This window comes from Citrus clementina, unplaced genomic scaffold (genome assembly GCF_000493195.1).
Source record: "Citrus clementina cultivar Clemenules unplaced genomic scaffold, Citrus_clementina_v1.0 scaffold_1, whole genome shotgun sequence".
NCBI lineage: Eukaryota > Viridiplantae > Streptophyta > Magnoliopsida > Sapindales > Rutaceae > Citrus > Citrus x clementina.
In genome coordinates, this window is record NW_006263303.1 from 15,318,565 (window position 1) to 15,332,604 (window position 14,040).

Genomic DNA, 14,040 nt, shown 5'->3' on the forward strand with positions numbered 1-14,040 from the left:
TTATTTCACATAGCTTTAGATGCCACTACTTGACTTGGCAGCCTTTTTAGGATCTTTTGTGTATCTTTCATGTGTTCTGAAATCTGATTCTGAGCATGGGGTATCTCAAGTATCCATCATCATAAAAATTCATTGAGCCATCTCTTTCTTCATAGCAGAGTAACCCAATTTCATCGAACATATGGCAATTCATCCAGATATGCTTGTTGTTAGTCTTTAAGAGATTATGGCGATTCTTAACATCTTTCTTGATTTTTTTTGTTTTGCTTAGTGTTGGGTAGGTATGAACCCTTTCGCTGAAGACTTCGATGCTTTTTTCAGTCGCATAAGCGGCAGCCTCCTCCGGTACACTAGGTACCTCAGCAAAGGGTGATCGACCTTTCGCCGTTCCAAGCACCAAGGGCAAATTGCCCGATTCCTCTTTTGGTAGTTCTCGGGGTACCTCGGCTACCTACAAGAGAAAGCTTGGCTCTCTATTCACGGTCTCTAGAGATCTCATGGAGGGCGAGCTTGACCTAGTGGCAAACAAGAGGATATCTCATCTCACCGATTGCTTCCTCTACTCCTCCGAGTGCATTTCTACAGACATGACTATTGAGGCGGATAGATTGGACCTAAATGAGCGCTATAGCCGAGGGCTCAAGGCTTGTCATGACGTGAGTGCTTCCTCTCTTTTTTGTGTAGGCAACCTTCTACCTAAGCCACAGTCTCCGAGACTTTAGTAGTACCTCGGCTACGCTAGCGGAGGCAGATAAATCACAAGGGGAGATCAGACTTGGTCATTCTCGGAATGAGAAGCTTGAGGTGGAGGTCAAGGCTTTACAGGGTCGTGTAGACGACCAAACCCAGGAGAACACCTAGAGTTGGTGGTACCCCGGGTAGAGAAATGGGTGGACAAGTCGGCCATCCTGAAGGCGATAGAGGATAAGAGGGTAACCCAAGCTCCACCATCCTACAGCCCACAACAATCTTCGAGGGTACCCCAGGTACCCCAGGCAGATCTCCCTTCGGTTAGCGTTGTTCATGCGGGTAGCAGCTCTTTGACCGCGAGTAATCTTGTTGATCCCCCTGTTGAGGAGAATGGTGGAGAGAATGTCCCCCCTTCTGCTTGATCTTACTTGCCATTTAGGGTTTTATCTTGAGATGCCTTAGCAGCTTTCTTTATTTGCTTACGTACCTTTGTAGTATGGCATCATCCTTTTGTTGTGTTGGGATACTTGTCTTTTGGAAGGTTGCCTCGGCAATCTTGCTACTTATTCGCAATAAACTTCTGCAATAGACTTTACTCGGAATACCATTGAATTCCTTGCTTATGATTGATTTGTGTAGACTCGCGGGGGTTTCTCGGGTACCCCAGGTACCCCCTTGATGTATTTTTGGTGCTTGCGTGGTGATTTTCGTAGATGTGCTCACTGCTCGTCTTAATAAAGATTATGGCGTATCTCAAAATAATTTAATAATTCGCACATCATCATAAGATACAATGAAATTCATATTTGGCGCAACTAGGATAAAATAAAGATTATGGCGTATCTCAGATAGACTTGTGGACTTTCTCGGGTACCCCAGGTACCCTCTTTTTTTCGAGGACCTTCTTGGCCCCCTTTATTGCAGAAATGGCCAAAAACATGCTTGTTTTGCCATCTGCTTCTAGTCAATATTTAATAAAATAATGCGAATAGGAGGGCATGCTTGCCTACCTCGTTTCGTTTATCTATTCTTTACTTGGCTCAAGTAAAAGAATGGAGGTGTGGGCGTGTGCATACCTTAACGGAACCTCATGGTGCTAGGGTATGCTGGTTTACCTCGCCCTCGGGCCTTCTCTGACCCTCCCTCTTTAAATTTGTTGTATTACTTCTTATTGGCGTTGACCTCGAACAGATCTTCACGATCGAATCGAGTCAGATACCTCAGGTTCCCCTGATTATCTTGAAATGGAGCAATTATAACTGAATAAGACGTGGCGTAATAAGATGGAGTCACATTAATGGCGAAAATTTAACTGCAATTATATTCGGTAATAAAAAAGGAGAACAAATATCATCTCATAAAGTAAAAAACATAGAACAAACATCATCTCATAAAGTAAAAAAAACATACTTATAAATGATAGAACCAAGATCATTACATGATAATGTTATGTTATCTTAAAGAAATGGGGGATCCTGAGATCACCCTTGTCATTAGAGACTTAGAGAATTGAAAAGTGCAACTAATCAGTTTGGGGTACTCTAGGTACCCCGCATGATAAAGTATACCACACAATAGATCAAATATCATAAACACATAAGCATTGAAGAAAAATAAATAAAGTAAATAGAAAGAGGTAAAGTGCTTCCCTTTATTAGTAGTACTTCCTCGGTATGGCAGCATTTCACAAGTGCTTTATAATTGTTCTTTTCATTTAGAGTAGCGTGTGTGCTCATTCCTTTTCTTCCTTCGGCACCCGAGGATCCAGGGGTGCCTCTAACTCTTCGATTAATGCTGAATTAGGACTTTGGGGTACCTCGGCTACATCATGCATAGCTGCATCTACCTTCATTGGCCCTACTCTTTTTTGTTTTAGAGGACTAGTTGTCTATAACACTTTCCACCGTGCAGCTCTTCATTGTATTGCAAGCACCTAATTAGTAAGGCGAATAAATGTCATTGCATTGCTGGGGTACCCGGGGTACACCAGGAATATTCAGCCCTTTCCCACGTGGGGTTGGACGAGGTGGGTTGTGTACCCGGGGTGCTCAAGAGGGTACCGAAGGTACCTCGCTCTCTTGGGTTTCTCCTTGTTTCTCAAAACTTCGACTCTGTCTTCCTCCCACTTTAGGTTACACTTCTCATCCATTTATATTTGTTGCAGGGCTCGAGAACGAGCTTCCCCATATGAAAGAGGGCGGTGTTTTTAAAATGACCGCCATAACTTCCCCAAATGCAAATTCTTTTCAAAATGAGTGAGAGTGTGTTGGTGACCAAACGTACCAGTACGTAACACCTCTTGGTAGAAGCGGGTTACGTACTCGGCTAAAGACTCTGAATCCCCTTGCTTGATGAAAGCAAGCTTGGAGGATGTTATATCTTGGGCGGATGCATAACCAAATTCATGAACAAAATCTTTTAGGAGCTGGTCTAAGGAGGATACACTACCTGCCTTCAACAATCAGAACCATGACTTGGCTGGTCCGGTGAGGGCATGCGGGAACATCCGGCACATAGCATTGTCGCCCACTCCTTTAATCATCATCTGGACATGATATAACTCAGCATGTTCCACGGGATCCGAGGTACCCGAGTATTATTGTATTTAAGGCATGGTGAACGCTTCCGGGAGAACCGCTGTCCGAATCTCCATGGTGAATAGCGAGTTATGCTGGCGCTAATGCATTGGTGGGGTTTTATTTTTTAGAAAGGAGCTTCACTTGAGCTTCGAGGTACTCCATCTTTTCCATGAACTCGCGGGATACCCCAGGTGCACCTGAGGAGGCCGCTGTTGTCTGGGAAGCTCTTTTGGCGTTCAACTTGTACCGGAGATCTTCATAGGCTTTTTGTTTGTGTTTGGTACCCTGGCTACTACGGGAATAACAAGAGGCAGTGGAGTGTTCTTCCCGGGAGCCGGCGGCTTGAAACTTTGAACGGGTGCCATGCTTTGGTCTACTTTCCTTCGGTATTTCAGATCTTGGTATGATCTGTTTCTCACCGTGTGGAGGCGAGACATCTTGAGTTACCGAAGAAGTGGTTGCTTCAGGTACCCGAGATCCTACTGCTCTGAGAATCGCATGAGCTAAATCCTCAAAGTGTTTATGAGAAACGGGCTCCTCGTCGGGTTGAATACTAGTTGATTGCTTAACTGATTTGCCTTTCTCTAGGCGGGATGCCCTCCTTGTCAAGTCACCCCTCTCATCACCGCCGTGGTCCTCTGCTCCATCATGACCTAGCATTTGGTTATCAGCGGGTACGTCGGGTGCCATGGTTGTGCAAGCACACGTACCGACAAGCTTAGCACCGTGTGGAAGCTTTTTGCTCGTGTCCCCACAGACGGCGCCAATTGTTTTCAACTGATTTTGGGGTACGAAAATCCAAAATCTATCTTAAACAGTGAATTTATATTTTTGGGGGAGATGGGGTACCTCATTGGTTTGTTGTGTGCGGTGCGGTGTATCTGAAATTCGGGGGAGGTGAGAAGGGGAGAGAGAGTGGTAAGAATGGTGAAAGGTCAAAAACAAGAGAGGTGTCCTTCCAAATGAGCTTCACGCCTATTTTTTGGAGTGTGAGTGTTAATGGTGAGTGAGAACCTGATGGAGAATGAAACCTAGGCGCCTTTATATATGGAGTACCTCAGCTGCCACGTGGCGTACCCTTTTTGGCTAACGTCCTTTTACCTATTTATAAGTTTTGGGCCGTTATCTGCATGTTTACGGCATATCTCATCTTTTGGAAACGTGGCGCGCGCTGGAGAGTGGTCCAGGGTACCTCTGCAGTATCTGTCGGGTAGGCGGCTGAGGACCACTGTCCTTGGGACAATGTCCTTCACTTTTGGCAGAGGTAGCAGGCGGTTGTCCCCCCCTTTTGGTACGACGTTCTTGATTCATAATTCTGACAAAATCGAATAATATCTTTTAAGAGATGGAGACGTTTCTCACGGCGGATATTTTCAGAGGGTTCTCTTGCATCTGATCTGTCGGGTACCTCGAGTTACGTGGGGTACCTCAATTTATACGGGGTACCCCTAATTGTACGAGGTACTTCTATTTGTGTGGGGTACCTCTAATTGTTCGGGGTACCTCAAATCACGCCGAGTACCTCGGATTGTGCAGGGTATCTCTTATAATGTCGGGTACCTCTATTTGTCCGGGATACCTTAAATTATGCTGGGTACCTTGGATTGTGTGGGGTACCTCTAATCAAGCCAGGTACCTCTAATTACGCCGGGTACCTCTAATCACGCCGGGTACCTCTAATCACGCGGTGTACCTCTAATCAAGCCGGGTACCTCTAATTAAGCCGAGTATCTCTAATTGCGCGGCGTAACCTCTAATCAAGCCGGGTACTTCTAATTACGCCGGGTACCTCTAATCATTCGGGGTACCTCTAATCAAGCCGGGTACCTCTAATCATGCCGGGTACCTCTAATCACGCCGGGTACCTCTAATCATGCCGGGTACCTCTAATCACGCCGGGTACCTCTAATCATGCTGGGTACCTCGAGTTATTCCGAGTACTTTGAATTATGTTGGAGTTATTCTGGGTACCTTGAATTATGCTGGAGTTATTCCGGGTACCTCAAATTATACGGGGTACCCCAGTTTATGCGGGGTACCTCGAGTTACTCTAGAGTTATGTGGGGTACTTCTGACCGTGTCGGGTACCTCTAATCTTGCGGGGTACCTCTAATCATGTCGGGTACCTTGGATTGCACTGAAGTTATTTCATTCGTCGACACGTGGCGTTTTGCTATCTTTCTTATTTTTCCCCCAAACAGTGTCCTTACAAATGAGCTTCACACCTGCAAAATAGTGAAATAGAGGTTAGAGGTGAAGCCGGGGTACCCCGGCGTTCACACTCCGACGCTCAAGTTAGCAAACTCAAGCTTTTATGGTAAATAGAGCTGGCTAGCCCTCTGTAAATTAGGGTTTAAGGATGAAGAAAACCTCTTTTTTGGAGTGAGTGTTTTTAGGTGAATGAGAGCCTCATGGAGAATGAAACCTAGACGCCTTTATATATGGAGTACCTCAGCTGCCACATGGCGTACCCTTTTTGGCTAACGTCCTTTTACCTCTTTATAATTTTTGGGCCGTTATCTGCATGTTCGCGGCGTATCTCATCTTTTGGAAACATGGCGCGCGCTGGAGAGTGGTCCAGGGTACCTCTGCAGTAGCTGTTGGGTAGGCGGCTGGGGACCACTGTCCTTGGGACAGTGTCCTTCACTTTTGGCAGAGGTAGTAGGCGGCTGTCCCCCCCTTTTGGTACGGCGTTCTTGATTCCTAATTCTGACAAAATCGAATAATATCTTTTAAGAGATGGAGATGTTTCACATGGCGAATATTTTCGGAGGATTCTCTTGCGTCTGATCTGCCAGGTACCTCGAGTTACGTGGGGTACCTCTTATTATGCGGGGTACCCCTATTTGTGTGGGGTACCTCATATTATATGGGGTACCTCTATTTGTGTGGGGTACCTCTAATTGTGCAGGGTACCTCTATTTGTACGGGGTACCTCAAATTATGCCGGGCACCTCAGATTGTGCGGGTTACCTCAGATTGTGCTGGAATCATCCCATTAGTCGACACATGGCGCTTTACTACCTTTCCTATTTTTCCCTCAAACACATAGTGAGCTAATTGTATTTCATTTGAGTATAATTATCCAAAACGTAGTTTGTTTGAGCACTTCACCAATTTACATAGTGTCGTTATCTTTGTCTTTAAGTATACTAATTTATCAAAATATGGTAAAGATGAACATCAAGCATTCGACAAGTAAATATCCAATTCACCCAAACACTTTTAGGGATTCTAAGGCTTTCGATATAGCTTCTGAAGCATCAATTATCATGATTATCACACGCCATTGTGGAGTTACACTCATCAACCTCCTTAACCTTAACACTATTTCCCATTTCTCCATAAATATTAATATAGTTCAAGCATCTCATCTGCTGCCTTTTTTATACTACTGAGTTGACAATGGCACCACTAATCGGTTCATCATCTAAGTAATATTAGTTGTCACACTTACGTGGGCCTCGACATCCCAGTTACACTTAGGTGGGCCTCGTCATCCCAGTTTTCCTCAAAGCTGTCAAGTGTTAATGTTGCCATTGTGTGTCTTGGCACTTAGGGGTGAACATTTGTAAATGCTATAAAGCTGGTCTTCTTTACAGTAGTCAAAGTCATTTTCTTGATTGCATTGCTCTAGTGGAGGCTTTTTTGCCTACTTATCTTGTTGCTAATCCTACATGTCCTAGCAGCTTCAGCACTGCCCAATGTAACTGGAAAATGAATAGGTGAAGCAGGGATTTGTCATTGCTATACTCTTAAAATATGTTATTTATTCAGATACACCCTCATACTTCAAATTTTTCTATATATACCTTTTTTTATGTGCAAATACTAAATTATTCTAATTAAAAAACTAATTTTCTAAAATCATTCACGACATAGTGCCCAATTCATCATTCACCGTACGCAACTCCCAAATTCTCCCAATTCATCATTCACGACCAGCATACACAACGCCCAAATTCCCCCAAATCATCATTCACGACCAGCATACACAACGGCCAAATTCCCTCAATTCATACAAACTGAATTCGGTCAAAACATATAGAAGTGAAGTTGTTGTGCAGTATAACCAGTAGCAAGTTGGAGGGTTCAGGTTTATTTTGCGAGAAGCAAGGGAAGAGGACTGTTTGGTTTGAGAGAAATTGGGAAAAGAAATGAAAAATGGAAGAAAATTTTGGAGCTGCGAGAGACAGGAGATATGAATGATGCTATAGTTGAAGCTGCGCTCATCAGTTGGGTATTGTTTCAAGTTAGTAGTTTTATCATTATTTATACTTCATTTTTGCAAATGAATGACTTTATTAGTTGATTGTTTCTTAATTTATAAGAAAATTGAAATATGACTTTGCTGTAATTGTGTATAAGCTTATAGTTATTTAATGTATTTTCTTAAATGCATGACATATTAGGGAGAGTGATTTAGAAATGTTGTTTTTGCATAATAGAAAAATTTCAAATGAAGGCCAAAAGAGTTTAAGAATGAAATGTGGATAGTACTTTCAACAAATGTAGAAAATAAAATATAAAATTTTAAAGAATATTTTAAAAAAGATTTAAATTAACAGATAAAGGACATTGGCATAGGAAAAAAAGAATCAATAAAGCAAGCACATTTTGACAAGCACACAAAACTGAAAGGGAAAAAATGATGGAGGTGATTATTATGTTATGATAATCAATAATGGCGTTGAGGTTGAGAAAAGAAGGCATATAGACATCATACTCTTGAGAAGTAAAACTCTCAACTACCAATATCACTATTCTTTTTCAGCTTCTTTATGAGCTTGATTTATGTTGAAAAACTCTTGAATATTAGTTGGCAAAGATTAAATGTCAAAATATACTAATTAAAACAAAGTGAGATTAGTTAATTAGATACAAATTAATGTCAAAATATATAACTGTAGAACATGTGTGTGCTGCCTGTTGTTAGCCTCCATTATACAAACATTATTTTATTTTACGGTTTAGGTCGATACAAGAAATTGTATATTATAATAAAAATTTACACATTATAACCAATCAATAATATGTAGAATCCGCCTGTTAAAGGTGTTCCTTTTAATTTTAAAAAAATACAGCAAAATAATTTTTGTCTACATTATCTCATTCTCATATTCTTGTTCCTAGGCTTCTTATGTCACACGTGTTGTTGGTATAAAAGTAGATGTACTGAAGCTTTCGTAGTTGTCGTTAATCGAAGAGGTACCAAACCTTTTTCCCTTTCAAATCTCCGTCTTTCTGATGTTTGGCTGGGATGTGGTTTCAAATACTCTATTTTCCCTCCATGTATTTTAAGAGTATGTGCTAGCTCTTGGAACTTCTTAGAAAATATGGCTTTCGTTGTGGTGACATTTTAACTAGCATTCATTACTCTATATTTTCTCTCGACGCAAAGAATCATTTACTTTGTATTTACCCGACTGATACTCGACTATAGTCGTGTGATGAATGCTTTACTCGACTGATATGTCGTATAATTTTTATGATTAGTCTAAAATATATTATTATGCAACTTTTCAGTCATTTTATATTATAATTTAATTTTTTTTTGTATTTATGCAAATGGAATCGAAAATCAAGGAATCTGAAAACTTCAAAGAAAAGATTTCAAGCCGATCATTGCCAGATGCAGTGGAGGACATTAAAAATAAACTCTCTGAGGAGCAGATAAATATTTTTAGGCGTTCTTACTTTGATCATTTTTTGGATGTGAAAGAGTTGGAGTTTTTTGCTCAGTTACTCCACAGTATATTATTGAGAGAAGTGAAATCAGATAAGAATGCAATGTGGTTTAGGATCAGACGTAAAAAAATTTGAATTTCATTGGAGGAGTTTTCCTTGGTGACAGGCTTAGTGAAATTCTAGTTATGCAACTCAAGAGGGGAGGTGAATTAGGATTCTAAAAATTATTCAATTCTAAAACAAAATACCATGCAAATTTAAAATAAATTTAAAGCAATAACAATTAAATCAATCACAATATAAAAAGATAAGGGAAGAGAGATTCAAACACAAAGATTTTTACATGGTTCGGCCAACCTCACCTACGTCTACGCCTCCGCCTCCAAGCTTTCTGGGCTTAAGGATTTCACTAAGCAAGTCTCCAAGGCTTCAAAAGCTTACACTTGACTTCCAAGGTGTCAATGAACCTTTACAACAAGAGATTATCCTCAATCTTTTAACCCAAGTGTATCCCAACACTTTCAATCACTCAAAGTAAAAGATTACAAATTATTGGAACAAATCCGCTAATAGAAAATGAGATTAAAACACTTCCAAATATATTAACAAGTATCCATATACCAACAACTCCATCATCTAACACATAATCATCCAACATCTAATCATCCAACATCAAGAACATCACAAAAACAATCCATCATCAAAATCACAGAGAAGTAGCAATGTATACCAAAATATAAATAGCAACACACAAAGAAACAGAATATGAAATGTATGTGCGAATATGAGACTCAGAAACTAAGAAGGTGGTGAAAATGTGCTCCCCGAATCATAACCGAAATAACGAAGAAGAGTGCGCTGTCCAGCTATAAGCTCAAGCTACTGATCGATGCTCTGCTGCTGGAAGGTCTGAAAGTCAGAACGGAGCTGCTGCTGGTCGCGAGAGAGAGTGTCCAATCGGTCTAGAATCAGCTGCTGCCTCTCAGAAATCCTACGAACATTAGCAACTATCTGCAGTAAAGTGTCTGAAGCTGGTGGTTGGATGAAGCAGGAGGCTGCTCGGGAGCTGGAGGTGGCTCAGAAGCAGAAGGTTGCACGGGAGCAGGAGGTGGCTTAGAAGTGGAGGGCTGGTCAGTATCAATCGCGCGCTCCTCTGTATCAGAATCAGCTGAAGGCTGGGGAACAGAGCGGCGACAAGGAGGTGGATGATGAGCTCCGAGTCTAAAATCTGGAAGCTGATCGAGAGAATAAACATCGTTGAGCATCCGATCGTCCTCTGGAGCAATCAAGGTATCCCGATTTTTAGAGTTTTTAGTCTTGATCCATTGCCCATTCTTTCTAGAAAAACCAATGCTAGTCATGGCCTCTGGACCAATCCGTCTGGTCTCCGTACAACCTGCATCTAGAAAAGGCACCTCAAAGCATTGCAGTATCTTAGTAATGATACTGCCATACGGAAGCAAGCGGTGGTTAACCGCGGGAGTACTCAGCATGTGCCTCACAATAACATAGCCGAGGTTAATGGGTCGTCCTGAAATAAGGCTATCTAATAAGCCAACGTCTAACCCCGTGCCCTCATCCGAGTGACCCTTCCTAGGCGTAATAATATGTTGTAAAATAGTGTGAAGGATGTGAACTTGAAGAGATAAAAGTTGAGACCGAAAAGGTAAAGTACAAATGTCGTCACTAAGGTCTCGACGCCGACAAATATTACGAACTCCATCGTCATGAGTGAAACCTAGAGGCATAAATTTTATGACCATCACTAGAGATACCTAGAAAGCCATTAAGGTCTTCATTATCAAATTCAATATGCACCTCTCCAACCTGAGTAACTATCCTATCTAGGCGAGTTGCGAAAATTTCCATGTTTGGATAGAAAACTCGCACTAAGTTAGGATACACTCGGTCATCAAAATCAATAGTTGATTCCCAAGGTTGAAGCATATTTCTAACTCTTCTACCACACACAATTAAGGTTCTAAAATATTCTATGTCAACATAGAAAGAATCCAGTACCTTTCTACCATTGAAGTGGTCATCGAAATGCTTGGCCAATAAGGGTATAAGGAAATGAATTCTTTCGAATTCAGAGACTGCCCGTGGTGGTATAGGATTCCTTTAAGGCGTATCTTTCCTCCTTCGAGTTCTCCGAGATGACTCAGCCTTGGTGAAGAATAAGAAAATTTGAAAAATTTGCGGGAGATGTGAGTGGAAGAAAATAAAGCAATTATTTGGTTAAGGATGGGTAGAGGATATAATTTTGAGACTCAATGTGGTCGAAAGAGGACAAGAATCAGGTAAAAAATAACGAAACTCGACCAACTGCACTTAGGATTTTGATTTGGGATTTTTCAATTTTAGGCTCGATTTGAAGATTTGAATAAGTGAAAGTGATGTAATGATGATGGGAAAAGATTTTATATGTGTGTTTTGGTAAGAAAATCAAGAGAAATGAAGGTTTGAGGATTGAAAAAGCTTCGGCTGAGCAAGGATGGCTGAAACAGTAAGAGGGTAAGTGAGGGAGAAGAAGAAACCCTTGGAAGAATTTTATACTTCACAAAAACGACTAACCGTTTATTTAAATGGTTAGGGAGTAACTTCCAGAGAGTAATTAATAGGAAACAATGAAATGTTATTCTTTTAACGGTTAAGGAGTAACTTCTAGTGAGCTCTCTGTTTTTAAACGATTTTACCAATTGTATCAAACGGTAAAAAGGTAAAAGACAGACATCATATTCTAGTTTTTGGAATTAAACGGTACACCGTTTATTGAGAAACGATTATCTGTTTATTTTATTTATGATTTCACACATTTGATTTAATTTTCGGCCAGCAAATAATACATTCCAAGATCATTTAATTGATCTAAAAATGTTTTATGAGCCATTTTAATGCATGATTCATGAACATGTATTCAAACAATCAATTCATATAAACATTTAAAAATTAACAAAGCAAACACATCACTTGAATATCATGCTTAAGCATTTCATAAATATCAAAACATCAAATTATCAATAATCAATTCAATGCACTCAATAACATGAATAGAAAAGTTAATGCGAAAATTTCATCATCCCAAGTTTATGTCGAATTTTCAAAAATTGTTCTTCGCCAAGAAGTTTGGTAAAAATATCGATAAGTTGTTTTTCTGTAGAAATAAACTCTAATGCAATATCTCCCTTTTGAACATGATCTCTCAAGAAATAATGTCTTATTTCTATATGCTTGGTTCTAGAGTGTTGAATGAGATTCTTTGAAAGATTTATAGTACTAGTATTATCACACTTAATATGAATTTGTTCAAGGTTAATGACATAGTCTCTAAGTGTTTGTTTCATCTAAATAGCTTGTGCACAACAACTTCCAACAGCTATATATTTAGCCTCGGTAGTTGAAAGTACAACAGAATTTTATTTCTTACTAAACCATGAAACAAGTGAGTGACCTAGAATATGGCAAGTTCCACTAGTGCTTTTCCTATCAACTTTATAACCGGCAAAATCCGCATCCGAATAGCATGTTAAATCTATATGAGTTCCTCTAGGATACTAAAGGCCAAGATCTATAGTTCCACTTAAATAACAGAAAATTCGTTTTACAGCAAGTAAATGTGATTCCTTGGGACATGATTGAAATCTTCCACACAAACATACACTAAACATGATATCGGGTCTACTTGCAGTTAAATAAAGTAAAGATCCAAGCATACCTCGATACATTTTGATATCCACTTCTTTGCCTTTTTCATCTTTTTCAAGCTTGGTTGTTGTGCTGATCGGAGTATTTTTGGTCTTTGAGTTATCAATGCCGAATCTCTTGAGTAAATCTTTCATATACTTGGCTTGATTTATGAAAATTTCTTCCTCATTTTGTTTTATTTGCAGCTCGAAGAAGTACTTCAACTCTCCCATCATACTCATTTCAAATTCATTACTTATACATGATGAAAATTCTTTACACAACAGTTCATTAGTAGAACAAAAAATAATATCATCAACATAATTTTGAACAAGTATATCTTTGTTATTATACTTAACAAAGAGAGTGGCATTCGCTTTACCCATTGAAAAATCATTATCTAACAAGAAATTCTTAAGCCTATCATACCAGGCTCTAGGTGCTTGTTTTAATCCATACAAAGCTTTAAACAACTTATAAACATGGTTTGTAAATTTTTCATTTTCAAAACCAGGGGGTTGTTTTACATACACTTCTTCCATAATATAACCGTTTAAGAAAGCACTTTTTACATCCATTTGAAATAAGATGAAATCTTTATGACATTTAAATGCCAACAACATCCTAATTGATTCTAGTCTAGCTACGGGTGCAAATGTTTCATCAAAATCAATTCCTTTTTTTTTTGTTGTAACCTTGAGCCACTAATCTAGCTTTATTCATTACAACCACACCGGATTCATCCATCTTATTTCTAAATACCCATTTAGTACCTATGACGGATTGATGTTCCGATTTAGGAACTAATTCCCACACATTGTTTCTCTCAAATTGATTTAACTCCTCTTGCATTGCCATAATCCAAGATTCATCATTTTCTACATCCGCAAAGGATTTGGGTTCAATTTGAGAAATGAATGCATTATGCTCACAAGTTTCCTAAGTGATGATCTAGTTTTAACGCGTCGTGAGGGATCTCCTAAAATTACATCCTTAGGGTGAGAAGAAACATACCTCCACTTTTTAGAGAATGATTGAGAAGTACCTTCATTTTGCTCTACATTCGCTTCTTCATGTTGCTCATCTTGATTCGCATGAGACGCATCCTTTTGGTTATCTTTTTATGACTCTTTCTGTAATTCTTCATCTGCATCATTATCAACAACAACTTTCTCCATAGAGGAGGGGTTAGATTCATCAAATGTAACATGCATAGATTCTTCCATAACTAGAGTTCTTTTGTTATAAACTCTATAAGTTTTGCTTGAGTTTGAATATCCAAGAAAAATATCAACATTGGATTTTGGATCAAATTTTTCAAGATTATCTTTTGTGTTCAAAATAAAACATTTGCATCCAAAGACTTTGAAATAACCAATGTTGGGTTTTCTATCTTTCC